The following is a 14,278-nucleotide window of genomic DNA, read 5'->3' on the forward strand; positions in this document are numbered from 1 at the left end:
CCTGTTACATCAAACGGGGAGAACTGCGGATCTCAGTGCGGAAACGAGCTCTGACCATGCCGTCGTTGACTGATGTTGACGTTAGGTATGAAACAGACTAATATCGGGAGAATTAATCCGGACCATTTTCTGCTGATCCAAATATCAGCTGAATCGGACCATTGATAAGCATTCCAGTATTGACGCCCGACAACTCCTGCATGAACTTTGGAACTCACCCAGAGGATTCACTCCACCCTCGGATTAAGAACCACCACGTTAGATAGTACTCAGATGAGCTTTATGCAAAAGCGTTTTGTGTATTGCTCTTTACTGGACTTTGAAAGCGAAAAATTGTCCTCACTGTAGCATTTTGCGGAATAGTGGATACATATTTCATCTGTCAAAATTGCCTTGGATGCAAACGAAAAGTTCGAATGGTCATATTACAGAAATCTGATGGCAAAGCCCACTTTTCCTGTATGATAGCACGGGTATTAAGTGTCGGATCGATCACCCTGGGGCTCTGAAAAGTGATCCGTTTGTATGTCCTGTAAAAACTGACTACCAGTCATTCATCCGACTATACTCTTCTAAATTCGACCATTCTGGATTTGTACATCTCATGATCCTTCTTTGCTCATCCGAAAGGTGTACCAGAATGAGTGTCCCGGTTCATTTATGAGGAAAAAAGTTCCTACCCTCATCTTAGTTGAGTCACCATTATTCCCCACCTACCTGATTGGACTTCAGGAAAGACGAGGTTTACAACCTCCTTCAGAGTGCTGTGCGGTGCATGCGTACCCTTACTGACCTCGTATCTATTCAACTGGCGCAGTTTTCACCGCGGACCGTTAGGTATGCCCTCACTACCCTTGGAAGGAAGAAGGCCTTCGCTGCTGAGTCACTTATTTGGAAATGCCAACTGACCGGTTAGAGACCATTGAACAGGGAAGCAAAACTCTAATTTGCATCTTAGTTACAAAAACTGGACACCCATCTTCTCCCGAACGAGTCTTCTTGAATTTTCCTGGAGATTCATTGACTCCACTCATTCGTCGGTCAAATCCAAGCAGACGTTACAAAGTGGCTCCACGCAAAGCGAAATTCTCAGAACGACACATACTACTCGCATGCCTCCCAGCAGTAGTATCACCGTTACACCCTGTTCACCTCAAACTGTGTTAGCCTATGAATGTAAGTGTGGAAGCATATACGTACGTAGGACAGAAAAGAATTTATCTCTTGAGCTATCTCAGGACCCACCCAATTGGTTGCTCCAGTCAGTCGATAAAGTACGGAGCTCCCCATCACCAAGCATATTCTGGAGCAGCCGATTGAAGTGACACACTATGCTTATTCCGGTTTGTCTATCTTCAAAATAGGGCTTCGCATTAGCGCTGGACAAGATCCGTTGCTAGTTTGATTCCATCTTTGTAAGGACAAACGTATAAAATCCCAGCCTTCACAATCCAGATCTATTCCATCGTCGTCGCCAACCCATCTTGTCTTCATCGGTCCCGTTTCAAACCTCATATTCAACCCCCTTTCTCATGGCGCGAAGACTCTATCATCAATCGCTCACAGCTTCCCACTCAGGTGCCATGATATTTGGTTCTTACACACATTTAATTTGGTGGCACAACAGAGTTGAAGAAGGTACCACAAATCTGTTAAACCGTTGTTTGTTCTTGTGTCGTTCTTCAAGCTAATCAGCAGGGACCGCTGCTTCATATCCCATCTTTGGCTTCCGTATTGTTATAGAAACATTTAGTAGCACCTCATTAGAAAGAAGTGACGATTTACCCTCAAGCCGGATGCGCGTCTCCCAGAATCTTATAAAGATATCATTCTCTCAAATTCAATTTCATCATGATTAACCGTTGAAAACCATGTTTATGGTCAAGATTAGCATATTTTGTGAAACTCACTGATGAGTCTCCTTACAACACGTCTTGTTCTCAAGGTGATATCGCCAAACAAACTTGGGTGTGTGTTTGTGGTTGAGCTATTGTCTGGGTTTGTCGGCACATCTGTGAACGTACGACCTTTTGTGAATTTAACTTTGATCGATATGACGATGACCCGATACGCTTGAGGCTCACGTTATGCAAATTTATCCTTTTCGTTTTACGGAACACACATCAACATTTGTGCATCAGTTCGTATCCTTTCCTGCTCATGCATAAGTTCAAATTTATGCCGCCGTTATTGGAAATCTTTTTTCTTTGAAATCAACCAACGGTTCAAAACAACGAGTAAATCAACCTTATGAGAGGAAAGATGAATAAATGGGTTAGTTGTCTGAATCGAATTCCTCAGCATTTTAGCAGTTAAATCAGCTCAGCAGTGACAGATCGCTCTTATGTGTGTCTACTCACGCGCGCGTGTTGTTTCGCATGGCCTGAAACAACGACAACGAAATTCGTCGCATTAGAAGGCAATAAATGTTTGCAATCTTTTAAGTCAATAGATCAAAACAGATGGAAATATGTTAGAATCGGTTGAAATTATAGAATAAAGTCCCAGGCTACTTCTAATTCATCTCATTTCGACAAAATGCAATAAAAACATGGATTTTATTAGTACCTTCCTGTTTCGCCCTCCTAAAACCAGGAGACACTTTGAAGTCATACGTTTTGCTCGAAAGCATATCCGTACTTCGAAACGTACACTCATTTGCATGTCATTTTGGTTTTCACGTGTGGCTCAAATGAATCTCTCGTTTTTGATATTCTTTAACTGAATGTGCTCCACCAAGTCCAATTCATGTTTCAGTTGGCACGACATCCGAATGTTGCAGTATCCGTACTTCTTCCGTAGGAACAGCATTGTCCTTGAGAACCGGTAAACGACAGCCATCCACAGGAAGCCGGATCCTTTCACGAGGATCTGTTTGTACTGTTAGAATGTTTGACAGTTCTCATGTTGTGGGATCACTTCTGAGGTCCAACTGCAAAAGTAGTTAGCTCTGACGTGCAATCGGTTCCGAAACAGTGCAGAAACAGTGCGGAACACTGGGAACTCTTGCTAGGTGGTAGTGTCTTGTTGTCTTTCCGTGTGACCTATATCTCATTCCGAATTACCAGCCTTTTATTTGACCACATTCAAGATGCTAAATACAATGCGCTCTCAAATATGAGTAGTCTGTCCAACGGAACCAAACGACTGAGCCCTAAAATTGCAAAGCTGAAGCCAGTCTGCTCAGCGATATCAATGATGGGTGAAAGTGCGGAGTAAGAGAAATTATACAGGTTAAGTTGAGTGATCTTTGCACACTTTAACTAGTTCAACGAGAATATTCTTGTGTGCTCATAACGAGTTTCTATTTTATGAAGCTGAGGGGCCTCTGAGTCTTATTGGTTGATTCCCGTTGCAGTGGTCACAGAGACCGGATTTTGTGAGAGACTGTTAGGGTGTTTGATCAGTCAGTCATTGGCATCTCAGACTCAACCAGAACATCTCGATAACGACCTCGCGTTAAGTTAGAGTGCCGTCATGAGCATAATTTACTTCCTACACAAAATAATGTGCGGAGTGTGTGTTCGGAGCGTGGTATTGCAATTTGTGGAAAGAAATGCATCCAAACCATTGTGGGTTAGTTTCTCCGACTGTTTAGGGAAACGGTGCCGCAAAAGATATCTTGTTTTCGCCTGGCCAACGCTGTTTTGGCCAGTGACCGGTTTTCATTTGTTGTAGAAGACAGCCTGCATGAAGGGGGTAAAAACGGGTTACAAGAATGGAAGTACCGCCTGTCTGGCAGTCTTCTAGCATTTGGTGTACGGTCAACTACCCAAGAAGACCCGACAAATGGTGCCATCGCCAAAGTCGTTTTAAGTTGGACGCTGTGATATCACTTGGGTAAGGGGAATATGAAAAGGTTTTTTCTTGAAGTAAAAAGAGGACTGAGTTGTTGAACGAAGAAGCAGTGGCGCATGCAGCGACGAAACCACACTTGTGCAGTACATGAGTGAAGTGATACATATATCTGGAGACAACTGGCCCCAATTCCGGCTGAAAATTATGACAAAGATGTCAGACATTTGCACCCGTCCTTTGTGGCAAGTATAGTTGACGACACCAGCCCACAGTTTTATAGGCAAAAATAGTGTCGCCCACACAACTTGTTCAAAAATTCACAACGTGCGTTTGATTGGTGTGACACTGTCCCTGTTTTCGACCATATCGATCAATACTAAGCTGAAGACCGAAATATCATATTTACACTCATCATAAAAGGAATAGGCTAAAGTTGCCTGTAACTATTAACACCGAGCAAGTCATTTTATTTAGGGACACGGTGAATTCATGCACACTACATAAATATTTGTGGTATGTTTGATTCTCTGTCAGTTAAATGAACGCGAAACAAGCATATGGGTGAATCAGAGTGACTGATACTAAACTAGGTTGAATTCTATCACGTTAAAATATGGTAGAAGTTATTCTTTTCCGAGGCTAGCTTGTCCTGACGATTCCCTTTTGGGGATTCAACCGTATTCATCTGTTTTGATTTACTGGGCGTGCTTTACTCTCCTCCTATCTTTATCAATCACGAGACACTTGTTTGTTTTCGAAGCCTAATCCAATGCATATTCATTGTCTCTCTAGTCCACTGATTACAACTAATCTCCTTTTTCGTCTTACAACATTGCGACATCTCGTAACGCCGGATACTTGAACACGAAACTTGGTTTGGAAATTGAATTGAACCGTACCGAAGCATGGTAACATATCATGCGGTACTAAAATTATGCAAAATTTGGTTTTGCCATTCCGCACTGTTCACTTCGCCCATAGAAGTGGTGGTTTCATGATGTTGATCCAAGACACCAAAAAAAACAAGGCTCAGAAAATCAGGCAACTCTGTAACTAGAGGTGCTACATTTTCCGTCCAGTTTTTTATGGGCCACCTTAAACTACCACTACCGCTTTTATTACTTGTCGATGGCCGTGGGATCTGTAGAATTTGCACTCACGTCACTTTTGACCGAACAGTCCTTCACGTGTCCTAGTGCAATTGTCCTAGTGATTTTACATCAATGGGTGGATGCAGTGGACTCGAGTTGCTCTTATTAGAGCTCTTCATCAGTGTATTCTTGGTGCTGTAGGGGTTCATATTCCGAACGTCCGAAATGGGGGAGACCGATACATCGCTGCTTCAGCAGCTCACCCTGGATGCACCTTTGAATCACTACCCCAGATGTCAGACGTCTAAAGTTCGGATTCCGGCGTGGCAAAGTGTACGTACTGATGATGAAATGTATCTGGAGTCTATTTGGTGTCGTCTCACTAAAATAACCACACCTGGACAGGATTAGGAGTCTTCAAACCTGACGTGAATGCAACTTCTGTTTGTCGCTGTCTGCTACTGAACTCATGCCCTCATAAAAGTTAATTCTGGTCTACTTTTGAATGACTGAATCGCCTCTGCTTGGTAATATTGTAGATAGCGGGTCTCGAAAGCGGGTACGTTTCTTGTATGCGCTACTTCACTTGGGTTTGATGAAATGGTCGAAAATAACTGTTGTTTGCAATCTTGAATAGCTGCAAACCAGTAATATCATACAGGTCATTAAAAATGCAGGATAGCCTCCAGGTGTCGCGAGAGTAGGTAGGTGCGAAAAGGGGAGATTGTGGAAAGAGTCGGCTCAGAGAACATTTTAGATCCTCCATCTTCTTCCTGGATCGACAATCCTATTAGTTTAACATATTCCAAAAAGTTGCTTTCCTCCAAAAGAGACGGGTTGTTCAGAATGTGTTGTCGTTGAGATTTTTTTGAACGAATTATTACGACTGAATGCATGACGCCCAAATGTTTTACTAGTTGTCCAATCTCTCTCTAGCTGAACTGGTTCAGCAATGGTCTTCCGTTTAGAGATAGCGAACACCAGTGCACGTTCTCCGGATATTTTGGCTTTGGGTGAGCTGCCTTCGCTTTGACTACCACACAGACTTCCCTACATTCACTTCTGCCTTATCGTTATTGGCCCACTTTTGTAACATCTGACGATATTTGTTACTTGAGCCGGCCAGGAGATGACTAACTGAAAACATGTGTTCGACTGTCCATTCCATTTTAAACATCAATATGGCAATCTTTCAGTAATTATAAAATGAATGAACAAGGCACAGCTATTTCTGAGCAGAAGTATGAACAGTGAAGCTGAGTTCATGATCACACGACGAATATATGATAGAATGATTCATTTCTGACCATCGTTTGAGAACCTCACATTCCTGTAACGTGGTTCTCATCGTAAAGTCACGTAACACGGTCTTAGAGGGCTGGTATATTCGGTGTGTTTGATTACCGAGCGGGAAATGGAAATATTTTTGGCCCTTTTTGAATTCAGACACACCTCCACTCTGATAAGTCCCTTTATGCATGATTGTTAAGCCTAGAAACCTTTGACATCCTGAGGCTTTTAACCAGAAATCTCAAAAATTCCGTCTGAAGAACTAAACGTGTAAAAATAAGCTATAAAAAAATTTATGAGACAATTTAGGTTTTCCTTAACATTGTCATTGAAATCACTACATTTACGTGCGTTAAATTCGCTAAGTTGTCCTCTCGACTGATAAGTTGGGATAATGCAAGATAAAAGCCCGATTAGCGCATCGCAAAGCTGTTCGTTTTTGGTTGAATGGTTGATGCTGGACGGGAAACCATATGGGGTTAAAAATGATAGAAAAGGCGTAAACAAAGTGAGAAGAAGAAAGTTGTCTTCTTATCTGGGCAAATGCACATCAGCTAGGCAGAAAACTGTGTCTTCACCGGGAAAACAAAACCAAGAGGCTTTGACTCTCGAGAATTTATTAACAGTTCTTGTTTCGTTGACATCGATCGGTCTTGTGCCGCTTTTTCTAGTCAGATTCTTGGAAAGGCAATAAGGAGCCCCAGGGGATTCGGTCACATAACTTCGTGCAGGAACTCTGAAAAAAATTGCTCACTTTTGTGGTGCGTGACGCATATTTACGTCTCTGAAACATGACCATAAAAAATACGATCTATGCTGATCAAACAACGATGATAGACGGGTGGTAGTCACCACCTATCGGCAGTCGAAGAGACCAGCTGCTACCGTTCTAAGTGGTGTGCTGCACGCACGTGCAAAACTTTCCTAGACGGTGCATGCCGGTCAGTGCTATCCAACCAGCCAGTGTACATCCTCCGGCAACCTACTTCTCCATTGTGTGAAACAGCCAACCGATTCTAGCAGGTCACTTCTCTGGGTAAAGCAGGTATGCCATTCTTGAAAGATTGGTGGCGATAGACAACTTGTTACACCAAGGTTTCGCCATCCTATTCTCCGAATAAAGTAATACCATTCATTGGGTCTAATTTTGGACGGTTCTTCCAAGAAAAGATGTTTAGGGGATGCCCTCAGCCACGAAATCGGGTAGGTGTGAATTTGGACACCCTTGGTGCACTCTAAACGACTTGAGGAAAAATGAAGAGGACTGTGTGCAACTGTGAGGAGATTTACAAGGTTTGGAGGTTCACCATTTATCGAGGGATACTCAAGACATCTGTTCGATCAACTGAACTGAAGTTTGCATAGTTATCGAGTAATGTCACCAAATATGACTACCGTCATTATGCCTGGTCCGTGAGTGGTTCTACTGGTCTAGCGCTCGTTCTGTCCACAGGAGTTGGTAATCACCGTTTAAGCGAGCTAAAATTTGGCTTACCTGACCTATGCAATCCCATGGCCGACTGATGGGACTAATCTGAGGATACAAAGGTGATAACCAGTTACCAAAGCATGCTCGGTTTGTTTCATCTATGTTTGAGTGCAACTTTCCATCTATCTTCAGGTTTATTTTCAGTTGGCTTTTGCCTGTTAGTTGTCACCCTTTTTGGGACGAATGAACTGAAGCGGAAGCCTCACGGTTATTTATTTAGGGTTCAATGCTGTCAATCTGAAATTGGTTGCGGCACAAAACCTGGTTCTAGTAAACTACGAGGCAAGCTTCACGAACAATCTGTTTCAATGAACACATGCGTATTATCCTAATGTCAGAATGACAGTAGTTTCAATCTTAGACCTTTCGAAGGTGGTGAGTCTTGCCGGATTTGTTGCATCTACCCGGTGTGATTGATATGGACGCACCTCATCACATGAGCTGAACCCAGGGATCATCGGCTAATACAATCATGGTTGACCCGAATACACAGTGGTGAAACTCACTAATCTAAATAGAGAACTCACTGCTAACTGGATCAGCACTACTGGGCGTTTTGATTTCCGTTTACATTCGAAGCTTCTGCTTAGTTCACCCCATGAAGTCTGCGCCAAACGTTAGTCGTGTTTCTGGCCGTCGACCGAGAATGAGTCAAATATCCGCCAAACAGGAGGGTGAGGCTCTCGGATGTCTACAGAAGCGTGCCTCACACACGATTGTGGAGTTTATCGCCTAAGGTTTACGGATAACTGGTTAGCTGCTATGTGTTTTCCTGTTTACTTCAAACCAAACAACTTCGAAATCCAACATGCATTAGGCTATGCTACGTGCTGAGTCAAGCTCCCGTATCCGGATTTATACCGAGGGAGTGAGACCAGAAATTGAACAGACAGGTATGTCTAAGTTTATTCACATGCCCAAATGACGGTCCACCACTGTCTGTTCATGTTTGGACAAGTGAAAATTTCAAACCGTTGAAGTATATCAGAGGCGTCTTTGTTGCCTGCATGACTTACAGCCTCACGTAGCTATTCGTTGGTGTGCATGCCTCCCAAAAAACGTGAATGAGTTACGTTCACGCGGTGGCCATGGTGCACCAAATAGTCATAACGCCGGAAACCCCCTCCACACTACCTATTCAGGAGACCGGTCGCGCTGTGGGAGGCGCCACGTTTCCAGCTAGAGTTATCCGATCCGAAACCACTCCAGTCATGGGGTGGATATTCCAGAGGCAGCGGATAGAACCCTGTTTGGCCTTTTCTAGGTATTCCGCATCCACATGGTCTGGAGAACACTGCTCAGACCCTTCAGCGTTTACTGCATAGCGGTTCGGGTTTTGGTACTTTAATATGGACGTTATTCTGGCTACGGGTGTCCCAACATGGTATTACAGTCGCTTCAATGGGAATTCGTTGATCTTAGGGTATAGAGCCTGAGCATAGGCTTCCAAGACTGAAGGTTCCCAACTCGTGTGAATTACTTTCCCGACCTGAAGCTACCACCTTGATGTGATAGTCAAACTTGAGAGTTCCAATGATCTCGCGGGCTACGCCCACTGAAACGTCGTTCCACATGGTACAACCGTGTCAGGAAGGCCAAAGAGGAACAGTCAGACCAAGAGTAGCTACACTCCGTAGTATACGTAGTTGTCCGACAAGGCGATCCGTGGGTACTGTTACCTGCGGTGGGAGTGTGAAGGCCGTAAGTAAGTAAGGCGACCAGCATATCCATATTCATGGATCGCATCGCCTAACCTGGCGGCCACTAAATGCAAGTCAACCGTGGACCCAGTTGGATCACGTGAGCATGAGCCACCGGTAACAAGCCACAATTCATGACTGCTGTTCCTTCTGAGGCATGATTTCAATCACACCATGGTGTATGCACGCCTATCAGGCCCTTGCAAGTCAGCAAGCAGCATTCCAATCCACTACCTTCGAAGAACTACCATAGCTCAGCAGTATCGATCTGAGCTAGGCCAACAACTCTACGATAGGCCAACGGCGCACTGGTAGCAAGCACGTGGAGGGAGCATGGCAAAATGTGAAAGGAGCTTTGTTAGTGGCGTTCAGTTCTGTCTGTTTGACTTCTTCGATACAACTGAGTGGCCACTGGATATCGTCGAGCTCACCAGTACTGATTGATGTCCGTAAATCCATACCAGCTGGCAACGACTACGACGGCGCACATAAATCCCACAAACGCCAAGCAGTGAAGAGCCTAAGTAAAGACTGGGAGCTTCCATGGACATCGAAGGCTCGGGAGATGGAGAAGGCTTTTGCTACCGGAACCAGCCGTGCCCTGTATCAACTGATAGGATAGACTGGCCACAGGTAAACAACGATCAGTGAAACCATAGATGAAAAGGATGGCTCATCAATTCACTAGGAACATCGCCGACTAGAAAGATTGGCCGAATACTTCGCAAAGGAGTTTAGCTGACACAGCCGTGCACACGGTCGAATGGAATGTAAACCTTAGTCCTCGGTCGGAAGAACAGATAAAGTACGAGATACGGGTACTGAAACGTGAGAAGGCACTGGGAGGGGAGAATCTCTGGTTATCTATCTAAGCTCATTGGTTGGATATGGAATGACGAAAATGTTCCTGCAGAATGGAGCAAGTCGACAGTTATTCTTATGCTCAAAAAGATATGCACACGCTGATTGAAAACCACCGTTGCATCAGCCTATTAGCTATGGCATCGAAGGTGCTCTCTGGTCTCACCCTTCGAAGGTTGACTGAACGCAGGCAGAGACAGATCCGCGAAAACCAAGCTGCTTTCCATCCTGCAAGAGGATGCATCAGTCAAACTGTTACCCTTGTCAAGTTCTGGAACAGTGGCCAACAATGGTCTTGCTTTTTGATCTGGAAGCTGCTTCTGACTTTGCGAACCGTCAGGCACTATGGCAGTGTCTGTGAAGAAAAGGTGTCCCCCATAACTTCTTGACTCTCCTTAAGGCGCTTTACGCAAACTCCCACGGCCGTGTAAAAGTCTACGGGAAGCTCTCGCTTGAGTTCACCACATCAAGTGGGGTCCGACAGGGCTGTCTTCTTTCACCTTCCCTCTTCAACTTCGTCATTGATACGATCATGGAAGACACACTACCAGCCTCTAATGCCTGTGGTGTCGAAGTGCTCCCGGGGCATCCGCTCACAGACATCGAGTACGTAGACGGCATAGCTCTTCTTGGGTCTGACCCTGTGGTTATGCAAAAAATATTGAATAATCTAAATAATTCTCCTTTATGGTCTGGCATGCGCTTCACGTCTGCAAAATGTGAAGTTATACTGCAAGACTGGGCGGGTTCGACCCGTTACCTTATGGTTGTTTACCTGGAAGGCTTCATCAGTCTTGGTGCTCTAGCCAAAAACGATATTTCTATTAGGATTGTGAAATCCAGAGTATCTGTTTGCAACCTGCATCATCTGCGGCTTAGGGCTGACGTTAGCTTATCCATTAGGGGTCCAGTGCACAACGTTGCGATGCGTTCCATATTTCATACGGGTCAGAAATCTGGCCACTGCGTGCTGGGCATGTCAAAAGACATTCAATGTTTGATCAACGGTGTGTTCGGAGCATTGGTTGAATCTCATGGGAACACCGGATCATTATTACTGAAGAAGAGATAACCCGCCCTCGATGGATGAACTGGTCACACTGCATAGGTTACGCTGGTTTGGTCAAATGCCTCCTATGCCAGTCGACCAACTTCCTCGAAGGGCACTTTTCGCACAAACACCCGAAGGGTGAAACGAGTCAGTCAGTAAATTGTAGCGGAGTATGAAAGCCATTGCCCGCAAACTCATCTGCGCTGGTCACCGCCGTCTTTATAGATAAGGGCCCAGAGACGGGACACATCAGTGGTTAGATGCGCTGTCAGACACTGCCCAGTGGATGTCATGCATCAGAGCTATTTTCTTCAATTCGTAGCTCTCATTCCAATTTCTTCAGTTAATAGTCCACCTACACCTCTGTGTTTACGTACCATTTATAGGTGCTACCACCTCCAATGCGCAGCTATCTACTCAACCTTCACCCGTTTTGGGCTAGTTTTAGGTGCGTTTTGTAAGAATGAGTTTTTAATAACTAGCGCTGACGGGATAACTAACTGTGGTGCATCAATGGGTATAGCAGAGACTTCCTCAGCCTTTCATCACGTTCTGTCATTCCAGTATGTGTGTTTCAGTCAGATGAATCACCAGACACTCCATACAGTCTAGGGCTAACAAGGACATCTGAAACTGAGGCAGTATTTCAAGATAGTCCGTCATGTTGGAACGGTTTGGGACACCTGACGCACAAAATACTACAGACATGTCGACCTCAATGGTACCCTGCTACCACAGAAGGGTTCTATCTACTTTTCAACCTGCGTTGATCTTGTTTCAGGTGGTTTGTGGCAAACTCTTTGCCAGACTGCTATTCTGGGACGGCCATTCGAGAATTTCTAGTAGCTTTGGCGGCTTAGTTCGTTTTTTGGTCGTTCGTCACACGTAGGATTCGTTTTTACAGCATACTGAATACCCTGGATTGTGACAATATTTGTGTCTGTTCGCCACTCGGCAGCTAAAAGATTGTTCAAACAGCTTAATCAGTGCTTTAGGGTAGCAAATCAAGGTGGCAACGACTTGTGTTGAGGAGTTCACCAATGATTCTACTAGGCCTCTAAAAGACTATTAAAGCGTACCTAAGCAGCCCTACCAAGAAGCAACGAATACATTTTGTCCCGGCATATTAGATGAGACAAGCGCGTCTAGTTTACCTAGCTATATTAAATATGGCATGTGTGTTGATCGCCAGCATAAGTGGTAATCGTAAGTGACACGGACTGAGGCACAGTAAAACTCGGTATACATGTATAACGATTTCCATACTAGCTCTCATCCATTTTTGGGAACGAGGAGCGTTAAAATCTATTTCAAATTCTCCTTGCGACACCACACCGTGTAATCAAACGTTCTGTAAAGTCTTTTGTCATCGAGAAAAACGGCAAACATTATTACTTCTCAAACGCTCGTCGAAAGTGGCACTCTTGCAAACGCTTCATTCGCTCGCTTCTACAATTGTTCCGAATTCCGGGTCAAGTCAGGCTTCATCGCCACAGATTAAATAATTCGCCTCCAGGGCTGAAGCTCACTTATCACTCTAATTGATCCGACTTGCTGTTGCTATAGTGGAGCTGGGTCGTCTTTTTACAGGAAACCTGAGCCCTCCAGGCGTTTAAATAGCTGACTTATCTCCTTCGGCGTACCTACCGCATAGAACATGGCGAAGTTTTCCGTAACCATATGAATTGTGTTCCGCCAGTAGAATATACTACGATGTCCCGAACATGGGGCGGCCTATGTGCAGTTCATTCATCTGGAGAACATCATAAACGAGATGTTTAGCTGGAATTCAGGTGAGTCTTCGGGGAAAGCAAATTTGTGTGCTATTGAGCTCATGTGACTAACCTTCCTCCCCGTTTATGTGTAACTCCAAACAACGCCGCCGCCACATGGCTAAACAGTTCTGCGGCCAACAGAAGGTTCAAAAAGTGGAATAAACGAGTGCGGTCTGGAGTGTAAAAATCTAATTTCGACAAGTGTGAAGCAGGGTTCAATTATTGGTCTTTTGGTGAGATAATTAGGACAACACTGAAAGAGCTAAATGCTGTGTCATTTGGTGGAAATCTACAAACAGCTGTCTGTTTGGACCTCGGATACCTTTCCTACGTCTCTTGTTCGACCCGTTCAAATGTAGCCGTGAGGTGTCAGTTTACAAGTGCTGGCCTGCATTTTTTCATGGAAAACCCATCAGGTTACCGGGGTAGACGAGCCTAGCGTCACTAGCGGAATCGGTCTCTGTTTCCTGGTACATCTAGGATGTGTTAACTTGTTTGGGAACAAAAGCACGTCGCAAAACGATAAAACGAATCAGTGTTCCAAAGATGACTGCCCCAAGATATGGGTTTTACACCTGTTATGAAGTAGTTCCTATCTCCGGTCACTGTTTTACGTCCCCCTCCAATACGAATTCGGAAAAAGGATTTTGACCGGGTGTGGAGTTCATTGATCTTTACATTATATCAGATGCATGAATAGCGCCAACGATACCACTAGCCCAACGCATACCGTCGTTCTCATCTTCATGGGAGCTTTCAGTCCTGTTGGACAAAGATTGTGCTCCTAACTTTTGTGCACTGCATAACAGCATCTGCGGTTGTGTTGATATCTATGGCGAACTGTTCAAAAGTTTCTCCCTAAATAGTGAGATCTTACCAGAGGTTTCTTTTTTTCCTTCAGTTCTGCCTCGAAACGCCACTGAATGGACAGGTCGACATGATGCACAAGAGGGTGAAAAATTTGTCTGTCACAATACGTTAGTCTTGATGTTGGAAGGGCCGGTCTGGTTCGCAAAAGACTGTTATCTTCAGAACTGTTTATTTTATTGAAGTTCGAAAGGTGATGTACTTTGTTTTTTATCGTTTTTCTAAGGACGTTAGGATATTTTATATAGGTATTTGTTCTGTTTCTTCACAAGAACACTCCTTTGTGATTATTATAGGGTTTATGAGTGCCAGAAATTACCACAGTTAAATTTCTGCTGATGATGAAACAAGTTTTC

The sequence above is a fragment of the Opisthorchis viverrini genome, assembly GCF_000715545.1.
Source record: "Opisthorchis viverrini unplaced genomic scaffold opera_v5_3, whole genome shotgun sequence".
In the NCBI taxonomy this organism is placed as follows: Eukaryota; Metazoa; Platyhelminthes; class Trematoda; order Opisthorchiida; family Opisthorchiidae; genus Opisthorchis; species Opisthorchis viverrini.